At 38.5% G+C, this 14,181-nt stretch overlaps 1 protein-coding gene across 3 annotated transcripts in view; it reads left to right on the top strand.

Moving 5' to 3' along the window:
- The window catches only part of PRKD1 (protein kinase D1), a 346,204-nt gene that overhangs the window by 322,612 nt on the left and 9,411 nt on the right, over positions 1 to 14,181 (top strand). The gene's annotated exons all lie outside the window — the stretch shown is intronic.

Genomic DNA, 14,181 nt, shown 5'->3' with positions numbered 1-14,181 from the left:
CAAAATCACAAAGCTGGTAAATGGCAGAGCCAGGATTTATGCTCAGATGGTCTGAACATCCATTCTTTAACCCTTAGTCATGCTTCCTTTTTAGTTTTCAGGCAACATCTAGTTCTACATTTGTTGAGACTTTTTAACCACTTGAAAAGGCAAATACATTCATAGATAAATATCTGCTTGATACCTGTTATTACACATGGTGGTATAGAAATTGGAAAAAAGCATGTATAAACTGCCTGGATAATTAGTTCTTAGACTACTGTTCATTGTAAATGGCACAGTCCATCCATTATCAAAGCTTTGAGTTACTATTGGCTGCAACTTTCTTTAAATTTTATTGAAAGATAGTTGATTTACAATGTTGTGTTAATTTCTTCTATGTAGTAAAGTGACTCACTTTCATTATATATTTTTTCATATTATTTTCCATTATAATTGTCACAGGATATTGAATATAGATCTCTGAGCTACACAGTAGGACCCTGTTTATCCATCGTATATATAATAGTTTGCCTCTCCTAATGCCAAACTCCCATTCCTTCCTTCCCCTACTTTCCTTCCACCTTGGCAACCACAGTTCTGTTCTCTGTATCTGTGAGTCTGTTACTGTTTCACAGATATGTTGATTTCTATCATGTTTTAGATTCCACATATAAGTGATCATCATACGGTATTTGTCTTTCTCTGACTTACTTCACTTAGTGTGATAATTTCTGTGTCTGTCCATGTTTCTATAAGAGGCATTATTGCATTCTTTTTGATGGCTGAGTAATATTCCATTGTATGTATACTTATCTTCTTTATCCATTTATCTGTTGATGGACATTTAGGTTGCTTCCACGTCTTGGCTATTGTAAATAGTGCTGCTCTTAACATAGGCGTGCATATATCTTCTTGAATAATAGTTTTGTCTGGGTATATACACAGGAGTAGGTTGCTGGATCATATGGCAACTCTGTTTTTAGTTTTTTGAGGAACCTCCATAATGCTCTCCACAGTGGCCACACCAGTTTACATTCCCACCACAGTGTAGGAAGGTTCCCCTTTCTCCATATCGTCTCCAGCATTTATTATTTATAGACTTTTTGATGATGACCATTCTGACTGCTACCTCACTGTAGTTTTGACTTTGACTAACATTGTCTAATTAGCTGAAATTATAGCTAGGTGGATATATCTTAATGGAATCTTTGACCTTCAAAAGAATTACCATGTAGCTGAAAGACTAATGAAATATATTTAGGATAAGTCAACAGAGGCAAAAAGGGAAGTGTAATTCTTTTTCTTATCCAGGAGGCAGAAAAGAGGGAATTGTCAAATAACCTTGTGACCTGAACTTGCCGGGGAACATTACCTTTAAATGCAGTTAACATTATGTTTGATACCTGTAATCTAGAAATCCAGTAAAAATAAATCGATGTTGTTAACCACAGCACAAATGTGAAATATCTCTACAGCCAGTCGGACATTTTCCTGTTCTGCAGGAATATTTGGAAAATTAGGAAAATAGCCTTCACATTAAAATGTTTTTTCCTTGGAGTAGTAGAGTACTTTGCTTGAAGAAGTGGAACAAATCATGCCTGGTCTCTGGTATCATGTAAATATGCTGGCCTTCTATGTGGATGTAATCTTCTTAGCTATAGGCTGTAAATGTTTAATTATCACTTGTATTAGAAAGCAAAAGAATGGATATCAACAGCTCAAGGAACTTTTGCTGGGAAACTACAATATACATGTGTAAGTAATGTGAAAGTAAAAGACAAAACATAAAATATCTTTCAAACAACGTGAAAGTTTATAGGGGAGATGAGTTATATGAACTTGGGAAAATGATCATATATTTTCTTGAATTGTTAGCTTGGTATAAAATCAGGGTCTCCAAGTTCAGAGGAGAAGGAATCACTATGGACTTGACTAGTCAGAATTGAATTTTCAGAGGAGATGGAACTTAGGCCAGTCAGTAAAGAATGAAGAGATACAGCATTGCACAAAAGAGAATTACATGGGCTAATTCAAGAAGCATTTATATTTGACCAGAAAGAATACATTTTACTTGGCTATAGAAATGTCTAAGCACTAAAAATTTCCTGCCACTCAAAATGATATGGTAACCAGCTCATGTAGAATCTTGTTCTTGTAAATGACTCAAGTATCAGTTTGCACATTTATTGTCCTTTCTTCTCAGCATCTTTTTCCAGCTCATTTCCGCATTTGAGGCACAGGAGTTGTACTGTTTGCTAACAGAAGCCCTGACAGCAAATGAGTTATCTACCTGCTGGTATACAACCAGAAGTAATATTGAATATAAAGAAAAGCTGGCCAAATTATGTCGTAATATTAACTGAGGTGTTACAACAGTAATTATTGGCTTAGATTCTATTCCATTATCTTGTTGGGAACAAATACTTTCCAGATTAGGTATAATCACAGGGCCAGTACCAAATAATATTAAGCACGTAGGATCTGATGAGTACACAAGCAAACTAGGATCTGGCAAAGAGTGGTCACAGCTGATATTACAATATACTGCAAACCACACCAGAACCAGCAAAAATTCAAAATCAAGGAAGTAAAAATCTAGGCACCTCAGTGACTCTAATAAATCAGAGGTAAGGATCAGCAGTGAAGTAGTTTGAGATGTTGTACTTCCTGCCATTCTAATTAGCTATCACTTACCTCTTTGGGCTTCAGTTTCTCATCTGTAAAACAGAGTAATGATTCCTGCCCATGTAATGAAGTTGTAATAGAGACTGAAAGAGATAAAGGATGTGAAAGGCATTTATAGAATGCAGGTGTGGGGTGAGCCAAGGACTTGGATCTAGGAAAAGGATAGCAGAACAGTAAGCTACGCAGTTGCTCTGGCGGGTAACCAAGAATTGATTGTATAATTTTAGAAATTATATGCAAACTTCTGTGTGCATTTCCCAAGTGTTCTTCAGTCATACTGTTAGTTGTACTTTTTATTTCTTGGCATGAAAAAGCAAAAGATAGAAGAAAGTTGTAAGGTCTTTGCAGCATACATAGACGGGTCAGAATGAGAAAATTCCTTTATCATGCTTTTTTCTCTGTTAATATAGACATGGATTCAATACAGTACTATATATTGGTGTGTTTGAGCTCTTATTGTGCTATTTGATCCTCACAGCAGTCCTCTAATAAGCATTTTAGTCTCTGTATTAGTGAGAAACTGAAAAGGTTAAATGACTTGCCTAAGGTCACAGAGTGGCGTGGACTTGAAGTCATTGATTGTCGTTTTTTTTCTTTCTTAGACGATTTCTGTTTATTTACTGTTTTATTTTGGCTGCACTGGGTCTCTGTGACACTGGCGGGCTTAGTCACCTGTGGCATGTGATGTTTTAGTTCCCTGACCAGGGATTGAACTGCATTCCCTGTATTGGAAGGCAGATTCTTAACCACTGTACTGCCAGGGAAGTCCCTGTTTCCATTCTTTATAGCTCACAGTTTTGCACACCAAAGGGTGCTTGTTTCTAATGTCTTGATATTTAAGAACCTATAGGCGTTCCCTTGTGGCTCAGACAGTAAAGAATTGAGAGAGTCATTTCCTAGGCAGGTTGATAAGGAGTCTAGGGGTCCCCAAGGAGAGAGGGGTCTGGAATTCTCAAGGAGGAAGAAAGGACAAACTTTTTTTTCCTTCTCTACATTTCCTTAGGATTATATAACAATAATGTATCCTGCCTGAGGACAGTCTCTAGATTAAGGACAGTCTCTGGATTAAACCTTCTGGCTAATTCTGTTATCTTAAAATGTAAATTATGGAAATAGACCTAGTCTTTACGTGGGAGAACTGGGTTCGATCCCTGGGTTGGGAAGATCTCCTGGAGAAGAAAATGGCACCCCACTCCAGTATTCTTGCCTGGAAAATCCCATGGACGGAGGAACCTGGTAGGCTACAATCCATGGGATCGCAAAGAGCCGACACAACTAAGCGACATTTACTTTTACTTTACAAGGATTATATAACAATAATGTATCCTGCCTGAGGACAGTCTCTGGATTAAACCTTCTGGCTAATTCTGTTATCCTAAAATGTAAACTATGGGAGTAGGTCTGGTGAGGTCTTTTCAACCTCCAGACATTCTTTGGATTCATTGGAGAGTATATAATTTCATTGATAACACTAGCAAGTGGGTACTCTTTCTGCACCCTTCTGATGCCTATGTCAGAAGCTTTCTCTATCTCCTTTATTAATAAAAGTTTATTACACTAAAGCTCTGAGCGATCAAGCCTCGTCTCTGGCCCCGGATTGAATTCTTCTCCTCTGGGGGCCAAGAATCCCGGTGTCTTCGTGTGATTCAACAACAACCTTTCAGAATCTGCCTGCAGTGCGAGAGACCTAGGTTCGATCCCTGGGTCAGGAAGATCCCCTGGAGAAGGGAATGGCAACTCACTCCAGCATTCTGTCTGGAGAATTCCTTGGACAGAAGAGCTTAGCAGGATACAGTACATGGAGTTGTAAAGAGCCAGATGCAACTGAGCGACTAACACTTTCAATTTCAAGGAATATTTTAAACTTATTAATTATTTATGCTATTATAATAAGTTGAGTACCAGCATTATAGAGATATTCTTACCAATAATATATCAGTGAATTAATCAGGATTTGTGTGCAAATAGTATAAACTTATCTCTCACTAACTTAGATAATTTATTGACTCACACAGTGGGGTAGGTCCAGAAGGTGAGCCCCATTCATCTGGAACCTGTGGTTCAAGTGACACATTTCTCCATCTCTCACTCTGCTTTACCTTACGGTGTCTTCCTTCTCAGGTAGACTTTTCATGTGGTGCAAAGTGATCTCCCAGCAGCTCCAGGCTAACATGCTACCCATTGTATATGACTCAGAATGGAAGCATAATTATCTCAGTAGCTGTAGATTCTCTGAAAGGGGCACTGATTGGCTGTGCTTAATCCCGTAATACCCTGGGAACAATCACATTGTCACCGCAGGAGCCAGGCTCTGATTGGCCGTGTGGATGATGGAGAGCCCCTCCAGGTTGGAGAGAGGTAGTTCCTGCAGTGAAAAGATACTAGGCTGAAAACAAACACAAAAGCATTAACAGGCGTCCACTATAAAAATAGATTTTTTTGTGCAAATTGAAGTGTGCTTTGAAAACTAAGAAAAAAATTTTTTGAGGAAAACCTAACACAGCAAATATTACAGGTAAATTGGTGATAGTAAAAGTAATTAAATTTTGAAAGAAAAAGATCACTGATCTTCTGTAACATTTGCCTTGTAGCCAAGCACTGCTTAACACACTTTACATATATGAACTTAGTTGTCCCAAGCCTTTGAGTAGATACTATAATTGTTTTCATTTTAAAGATGAGGCAGTGTGGACATAGAGGGTTAAGTGGCTTCCCTTAGTGGGCTAGGTTGCAAATCCTATCAGCCTGCTCCAAGCTAGATGCTCTTACCCACTGCATTTATAGCTACTTGATTATCCTTCTAATAGATTTAGCCATGCTGTCACATTAAAATCTTAATATGCTTTCCCTAGCTTAGAGCTAATACAGCAACATAATTTTTACTAATGTCTAAAAAGACAGGGAAAAGCGATCCTGTAGTGACAAAGACCTGAATTGAGAACTCTCCCACTCAGCATCTTGGTGACCTCATCCAAGTTACTTACTCTCTCAGGTCTCAGTTTTCTTGTTTGAAATATGGTGATACAAGTTCCTAATTCACTAGGTTAATTGTTAAATGAAATTGCACTGGCAAGTAGTTAGCAGAGTGATTGACATAACTATATTACCTTAAATGTATCGAACACTGTCCATTTCAATCACTTTACGTGATCAATCGATCTGTGTATATGCACATATATATATTTATTTGTTTATGCACAGACATATATAATTACACATGTAACTAAACACATATATTTAATTATAGTTACATATATAACCAAATATTTATATAAATTATATATAGCTAAACAAATGTAGTCAACTACTTGTGGCTCATATGGTAAAGAATCTGTCTGCAAGGTGAGAGACCTGGGTTCCATCTCTGGGTCAGGAAGATCCCCTGGAAAAGGAAAGGGCAACCCACTCTAGTATTCTTGGCTGGAGAATCTCATGACAGAGGAGCCTGGTGGGTTACAGTCCACAGGGATGCAAAGAGTCAGGCACAACTGAGTGACTTAACACTTTCACTTCCATATAAATATAACTAAATAAGAACGTATATATATGGAATTTAGAAAGATGGTAATGATGACCCTATATGTGAGACAGCAAAAGAGACACAGATGTAAAGAACAGACTTCTGGACTCTTGGGAGAAGGCGAGGGTGGGATGATTTGAGAGAATAGCATTGAAACATGTATACTACTGTATGTGAAATAGATCGCCAGTCCAGGTTCAATGCCTGAGACAGGGTGCTCAGGGCCAGTGCACTGGGATGACCCTGAGGGATAGGATGGGGAGAAAGGTGGGAGGGGGGTTCAGGATGGGGAACACATGAGCACCCATGGCTGATTCATGTGAATGTATGGCAAAAACGACTACAATATTGTAAAGTAATTAGCCTTCAATTGAAATAAATAAATTTACAAACAAAAGAATGCATATATACAATAAAACACTCCAGAATGAATCATATGATTACAGATTATTGCACAAGAGGAGACTTCAGGTAATCATGGAAAGAGAGGAGTTCAAGAACATTTCTGTTCATTTTAGGGCGGTGTTGTGAGTTGCACTTTAATCATTGTGAGCATTTGACCTTTACTGTACTATGTGCTCTTCTGTCGCTCAGTTGTGTCCAACTCTTTGCAGCCCCATGGATGGTAGCGCGCCAGGCTCCTCTGTCCATGGGATTTTCCAGGCAAGAATACTGGACTGGGTTGCCATTTCCTACTCAGGGAATTTTCCCAACCCAGGTACGGAACCCGTGTTTCTTGCACCTCCTGTATAGGCATGCAGATTCTTTATCACTGCACCAGTTGGGAAGCTTATCCAATACCACTTGTCAGTAAGTAGACATAGCCTCATTCTCACCCCCAGCTTTAATCTTGTACTAGGTTAAGCTTAGTCCTCAGCACACAGAGGCTATGACCTTTCTCAGTTCCTTGAAAGGACTCTGCACCTATTTTAAAGTAGTTGCTTGATTAGCAAATTTACTTTGTCTTATGGAAAGGACAGCCCATTATCACTTACACATTTTTTAAATTGTTTTTGTTGTCCAGTCGTTGTCATGTCCAACTCTTTGCAACCCCATGGACTGCAACACACCAGGCCTCCCTGTCCCTTACGGTCTCCTGGAGTTCGCCCTAGTTCATGTCCATTGAATTGATGATGCTAGCCATCCTTTGCCTCCCTCTTCTCCTTTTGCCTTCAGTCATTCCCAGCATCAGGGTCTTTGTCAATGAGCTGGCTATTCACATCAGGTGACCAAAATATTGGAGCTTGAGCTTCAGCATCAGTAATCAGATGAATTTAAAAAGGATTGCACCTTACTATGGGGTCGTGCAGAGTCGGACACAACTGAAGCGACTTAGCAGCAGCAGCAGCACCTTACTTGATCATGTTCCCATATGCCATTTCTTTCATTGCATTTTTAGCATTGCCACAGGAGCAAGAGTTAGGCCAGGCTATCCTCCCTGTTTGTCATATCTGGTGCATAGTAAGAGTGACTTGGGTGGATACTGCCAAAAAGAAACCCAGAAAATTGCAAGCAACACTTGCAATAAGGAATAGGGACCAAGGATATAGAGCTTAGAATCAGGAAATGGAAAAACTAGCTAATGGTCAGAAAAATAGGAATATTCACAAGTAGGCAAGGTAGGGGTTTACTAAAAATTTTGCCAAAGAACCTCCTTGATTATGGCTCATTTTAAACTACCTGTAATTGTCTAGTTCTGAGCCTATAGCAGACATATTTTAAGTTTGGCATGTCAAGAGGAGCTAGTTAATAATGAAGATTCCCAGACTGCACCCCCATAAACTGCCATCTTGCTCTGAGAATGAAAGAAGCCCATGAAACACACTTTCTAAAACACTGCTCAGATCTCCTAAAAGACATGATGGCTGACAGCGCTCTAAAAAATGTTTAGTAGGTTTCTAATGTTCAAATTTAGATAAATTAAAAGTTGCTCTCATTTGTAACATTTTTTGTATTCACGTCATTTTCTTTATCAGATATTTAATATCAGGATATATAATTTGTTCCAAATGTTGAATGTATTTCAACATAAACTTCCATGATAATAGTAAGAAAAATTAGTAAGGAAAAGCTTCTTGATAAGCTTCCACTGTCAAGACTAAAGGAGAAAAAACACCCCAGGAAATGCAAAAAGTTGTACAATAGTTATGTGTAATAAAGAAGAAACTAACTTGTGTCAAGATTTTGAGCAATGAAAGAAATATAAGGAAAGAGAATCCTTTTAATACTTGAAAATTTTCTTTTGAGTGGACATAGGTGTAGAAATTTGATGCTACAGAATGTAGGTTTATAGGTTATAGGCTATAGGGGGCATGAGATGTAATCATATAATTCATAATTGTTATATATAAATTGTTCCACATATTGTTTATTAGTTTTAAATTTTAGAAAACCTTTAGACCATGCATGTCTAACTTCATGATACTTCTGTGATGTGAATGTGTGTGCTCAGTCACTTGTGTCTGAGTGTCTGACTCCTTGCTATCCCATGGACTATACAGTCCATGGAATTCTCCAGGCCAGAATACTGGAGTGGGTAGCCTTTCCCTTCTCCAGGGGATATTCCCAACTCAGGGATCAAACCTAGGTCTCTCACATTGCAGTCAGATTCTTTACCAGCTGAGTCACAAGGAAAGCCCAAGAATACTAGGGTAGCCTAGATCCCTTCGCCAGCAGATCTTCCCAACCCAGGAATCAAACCGGGGTCTGCTGCATTGCAGGAGGATTCTTTACCACCTGGGCTATCAGGCAAGTATGAAGGTCAAATGAATTCTCCTTTCTGCATTCCTTCAGCTGGTCAAGATCCTAACACATGCAATTTAAGTTATTCTGTTTTATAAATGACTTTATTATACAGCTTTGTTTACCCTTGAGTATATTCTCAGAATAAGAAGCGAGGTGACACTGGTAACCATGTGAAGTGGATTATAGAGCTAATGAGGTGAGATATAATTTGCCTCAGTGCAAGTCATCTTACCAGGAGAATGATGACAAACCTGCAATGATAGGAAAGCCTCTGTTAGAGTAAAAATGCATTTCCATCATTAGATTGAATTGATGTGTTCAATTAGAGACACACGGTAAATTTGAGGAAGGTTAGTAATAGACCATGACGATCACCAGATAAATTACTATTTTTTCCTTCTGAGTTTTGATATTCCTTTATATGCCATTAGGGAGGCAAGCAGGCAGTAATCAACACAGAGGCAACCTCGGAAATTGTCTCACAACGAGCTCACGACCCCTGCAGACAGGGATCATTTTCTGTGCTCGCAGGTGAAGCCTGAAGAAGCACCTATTCTCAACTCACCTGCTGTGTTGTCACTGCTCAGCTTCAGAGTCACATGGTTAGTTGGTGTAATCAAGAATTAAGATCAGACATAAAGCCTTGACATATGTGATAAGGAAGAAAAGAAAGGAAATGTCCTTGCATTAATCCTATAACTTGTCTTTAATTCAAAATTATCAACCTGTGATGGTGCGCCCGTGACACAGGTTTTTTCCACTGTGTGATCTGACAGTCTCAATGGTAATATTTCTTCTGCATCTTTCCCCTGATAAGCACAGCTATAGTTTATTCTTCCATTTGGTCTCAGTCCTCTGCTGACATTTATGTTCAGTCCAAAATATATGGCATCCCAAGGCATAGAATGGCTATAATAATATACCACTAAATTTATCCAAGCATCTAAATTTTATTTTAAAAGCATTTTTTTTTTTTGCCATTCAGTGTGGTAAATTCAAATAAAATTGTTCACAAGTGTGTTTTTCCCCCAGAAATTGGAGATGAAAAATACAGCCAGTACAAACACAAAGCAAAGCTAAATAAAAGCCTAGCGCCATTACCACATGGTATGTTTTCAAAATCCAACAGCGTTCCAGAACGCTAAGCACTTAAGTTGGAAGTAGCACTTTGCCATGAAAAGGAACCAGCTGTAGGTCCCTCTTTCACTACATATTGTTCAAAACAAAAAATAACCCCATTGAAAATAAGCCTCGGGTAGATGAGACCGAGAAATCCAATGGTATGAGAAACAAAAGAAAGACAATTGTCATTTAAAAATTAAACTGTGTTTGTAACAGTTTATGAGGCTTGCAGATCCAGCAAGCCTGCTGAATATTAATGAATAGATTGATTTGTCAACATATTAGCACCACTGTCAGACGTAACAGCATGGAGGAGATGCGAGGGGACAAGGCGGTGAACTACTTAAAACTGCCTGACTGGGTACAACGAGCTTCTATCCTGATTGATCAACTAAAGTAAAGGATGTGGGTCAGGACTTCCACTGGGTGTTAACACTTTAAACAACCTCTATTAGATATTCTGGAATTACTTGTGTTTAATTTTCTTTAAAAACAGTCTGCTTTTTGTTCACTAATAAGAAACTTAAAAATTTTGAGCCAAAGGTATACAATGGTTTAAATAATATCTGCTTAGTAGACTGCATTTTTAAATATATGTATGTTTATATAATATAATTTTACATAGTGTATATATATATATATTATTTATAAACATATTTCAAATTCCAAATTAATATCTTAAAAGGTGTCCTACCAGGAAAGGAACCATTTGATAACAAATAAAATATAATTAATGAGGTTTTTCTCTAACAAATGATAATTTGTAGAGAGAAACTGACCTGAAGAAGTTTTAGCAAGAACATTGGCTTTATAAATGCTCAAAATTGACTGTTTATTATGATCCAAATTGAAATGTTTTCTATGTATCCCAATCATAAAAATAAAATGTCAGTTCTGAATGTATAATACATCCTGGTTGAATTGAAATGTGACATCTAAATATATGTGGAGGTATCAGGATATAGGAACAAGAAATGTTAAATCTTCTGTAAGTTTGCTTTCTTTCACCGTAACAATAATATTTCAAAATATAGAATGTTAAAAATCTTACCTTAACCCTATACTCCACAGTACCAATACACTGAGCAGTTATCCAGAATACTCCTAAGTTGCTACAGTAATAGAAAATACACAGTTGTATGAGGAGCCCTACTTTTTTTTCAGTTTGAACCTAGCACAGTGAACAAAATGTCTCTGGGTTTTTATCCACTGGTAGAAACAAGCCCAGTCCTTTCTCTAAATAAAAGCTCTTCTCAGAGGTTTGAAAACAGCCATCGTGTCAGTCCAATCTTCTCTTCTCCTGGGCAGTCAGTTTTTCCTTGAACCACCTGTTTTACATCAGTCCAAACACTCCCCTCTTTGTGTTCCTTTTAAATCAAAACTCAAAACTGATCTGACTCAAGGTTTAATGAGCCTGAAGTAACATGAATTCACCATTCCTTTATTATAAAGAACTCATTTCTTTTAGCAGGGCTTAAAATAACACTTGATTTATGGATTAAATGTAGAATCATGTTGAGTTTACTGTGCCTTTAGAATTCTGGATTTTTTCTTGTAAATATTGATAAGCCACATTCTTCAATTCTGTACATAGCCTGGGTTGTTTTTAAATTTCTTTTGTGGGGTGCATGTGTGCTCAGTTATGTCTGACTCTTTGTGACCCCATGGACTGTAGCCCACCAGGCTCCTCTGTCCATGGGATTCTCCAGGTAAGAATACTGGGGTAGGTTGCCATTGCCTTCTCCAAAGAGTCTTGCTGACACAGAGATTAAACCTATGTCTCTGGCATCTCCTGCATTAGCAGGTTGATTCTTTACCACTAGCGCCACCTGGGAAGCCCTCTTTTGTGGGGGCAGGAAGCTAAATAGAGGACTCTGTTTCATTTGTCTCTGTTAAACTTTATCTTGACAATACATCTGTATATGTATATAGTTATTTTAGAACTTATTTGTGTAATCCAACTTATTTACTCTTACTGTCGGCATCCTCTGAGTAGAAGCTATCCTAAAACCTTTCCGTTACCTTCAGTATGTCTTCATTCCAGAATTCTGAACAAGATGGGATTGAGGACAGATACTTTTGACTATGTATATAGCCATCTATTCCAGGGCACTTTGGGCAATATTAAACTGTTAACTGGCTACTTTTAGTGTTATTCAAAACAGTAGTGTTTTCGTTATTCAAAATGCGGTGTGAGGATCCACCTGGGACTCTTAGGTTCCAACCCAGACTTATCTAATCAGAATTTCAGTATAAGATCCCTGGATTGTTCATATGCATGTAAAAGTCCAGGAAGCACTGCTTCAGCACCGTCTTTCTCAGCCAGAAAGAAAAGTGAAAAGTGTTAGTCGCTAAGTTGTGTCTGACTCTTCTGCAACCCCATAACTGTAGCCCGCCAGACTGCTTTGTCCATGGAATTCTCCAGGCAAGAATGCTGGAGTGGGCAGGCATCCCCTTCTTCATGGGATCTTCCTGACACAGGGATCGAGCCCAGGTCTTCTGCATTGCAGACAGATTCTTTACCATCTGAACCACGTATTAGAAACCTTAGCTGCCTGGTGAGAAACCTGTAATGCAGATCAAGAAGCAACAGTTAGATTGAGACATGGAACAACAAACTGGTTCAAACTGGAAAGGAGTATGTCAAGGCTATATATTGTCATTCTGTTTATTTAACTCATATGCAGAGTACATCATGCAAAATGCTGGGCTGGATGAAGCTAAAACTGGAGTCAAAATTGCGGGGAGAAATATCAGTAACCTCAGAAATGCAGATGATACTACCCTTATGGCAGAAAGCAAAGAGGAACTAAAGAGCCTCTTGATGAGGGTGAAAGAAAAGAGTGAAAAAGCTGGCTTAAGACCCCAACATTCAGAAAACTAAGATCATAGCATTTGATCCCATCACTTCCTGGCAAATCAATGGAGAAGCAATGAAAACAGTGAGAGACTTTATTTTCTTGGGCTCCCAAATCACTGCAGATGGTGACTGCAGCCATGAAATTAAAAGAGGCTTGCTCTTTGGGAAAAAAGCTATGACAAACATAGACAACAAGTTAAAAAGCAGAGATATCACTTTGCCAACAAAGGTCTATACAGTCACAGCTACGGTTGTTCCAGTGGTCATGTATGGATGTGAGAGTTGGACCATAAAGAAGGCTGAGTGCCAAAGAATCGATGCTTTTGAACTGTTGTGCTGGAGAACACTCTTGAGAGTTCCTTGGACAGCAAGGAGATCGAACCAGTCAATCTTAAAGGAAATCAACCCTAAATATCCATTGTAAGTACTGATGCTGAAGCTCCGATACTTTGTACAAGTGATGTGAAAATCTTGGTGCTGGGAAAGATTGAGGGCAAGAGAAGGGGGTGACAGAGGATGAGATGTTTGCATGGGATCATCAACTCAATGGACATGAGTTTGAACAAACTCCAGGAGATAGTGAAGGACAGGGAAGCCTGGCATGCTGCAGTCCATAGAGTCGCAAGAGTTGGATATGACTGAGCAACTGAACGAGGTTCTTCCAAAACTGCTGATACCTGGAAGTTGCTCCTCTGAAGATTTTTTAGTTTGCCTTTGACTTGAGTATCTGCATTTAAAAAAACACCCAAAAGCCAAAAATCTCTTTGAAGTGAAAATGAAAGAAAGAAAAAAAACCACCTAAAACTTCATTAGAATAATATAAGTATATTTTAATTGAGATTTTTAAATTTAGTATCAATTTGGTATCAGTTTGGGGGCTGCTGTATGCTGCATTTAAACAATTCATGATTTCCAGTATTGTTTTTCTAGTCTTTAGAAGGAAATTAAATTGAATGTGAAGCAAAGGAGTACCCAAGGATGGAGTAACCTTCTACAGAGGAGAGAACTGGGAAAGACCCGGCTTGAGTCTCTAAAGGCCTTGCACTTCATTGGATTGCAATAATTGACTCAGGAACGAGTGAGATGATGATTTCCAGCAGCCTTGTTTGCTGCTGGCAGCCTCTGGTTTCAGCCCCTGAGAGGAGAGTCCCAGTTAGTGTTGCTGGGCAACAGCTTGCTGGGTTGAGAGCTGGAATGTGAAGGGTTGCAAAACGATTTTTTAAATAAACACACAACTTACCATCAGCATGAAGCAAGCCAAAGGGAG

This window comes from Bos indicus, chromosome 21 (genome assembly GCF_029378745.1).
Source record: "Bos indicus isolate NIAB-ARS_2022 breed Sahiwal x Tharparkar chromosome 21, NIAB-ARS_B.indTharparkar_mat_pri_1.0, whole genome shotgun sequence".
NCBI lineage: Eukaryota > Metazoa > Chordata > Mammalia > Artiodactyla > Bovidae > Bos > Bos indicus.
The sequence above is the reverse complement of the archived record's forward strand: the minus strand, read 5'-3'. Positions and strand labels throughout refer to the sequence as shown.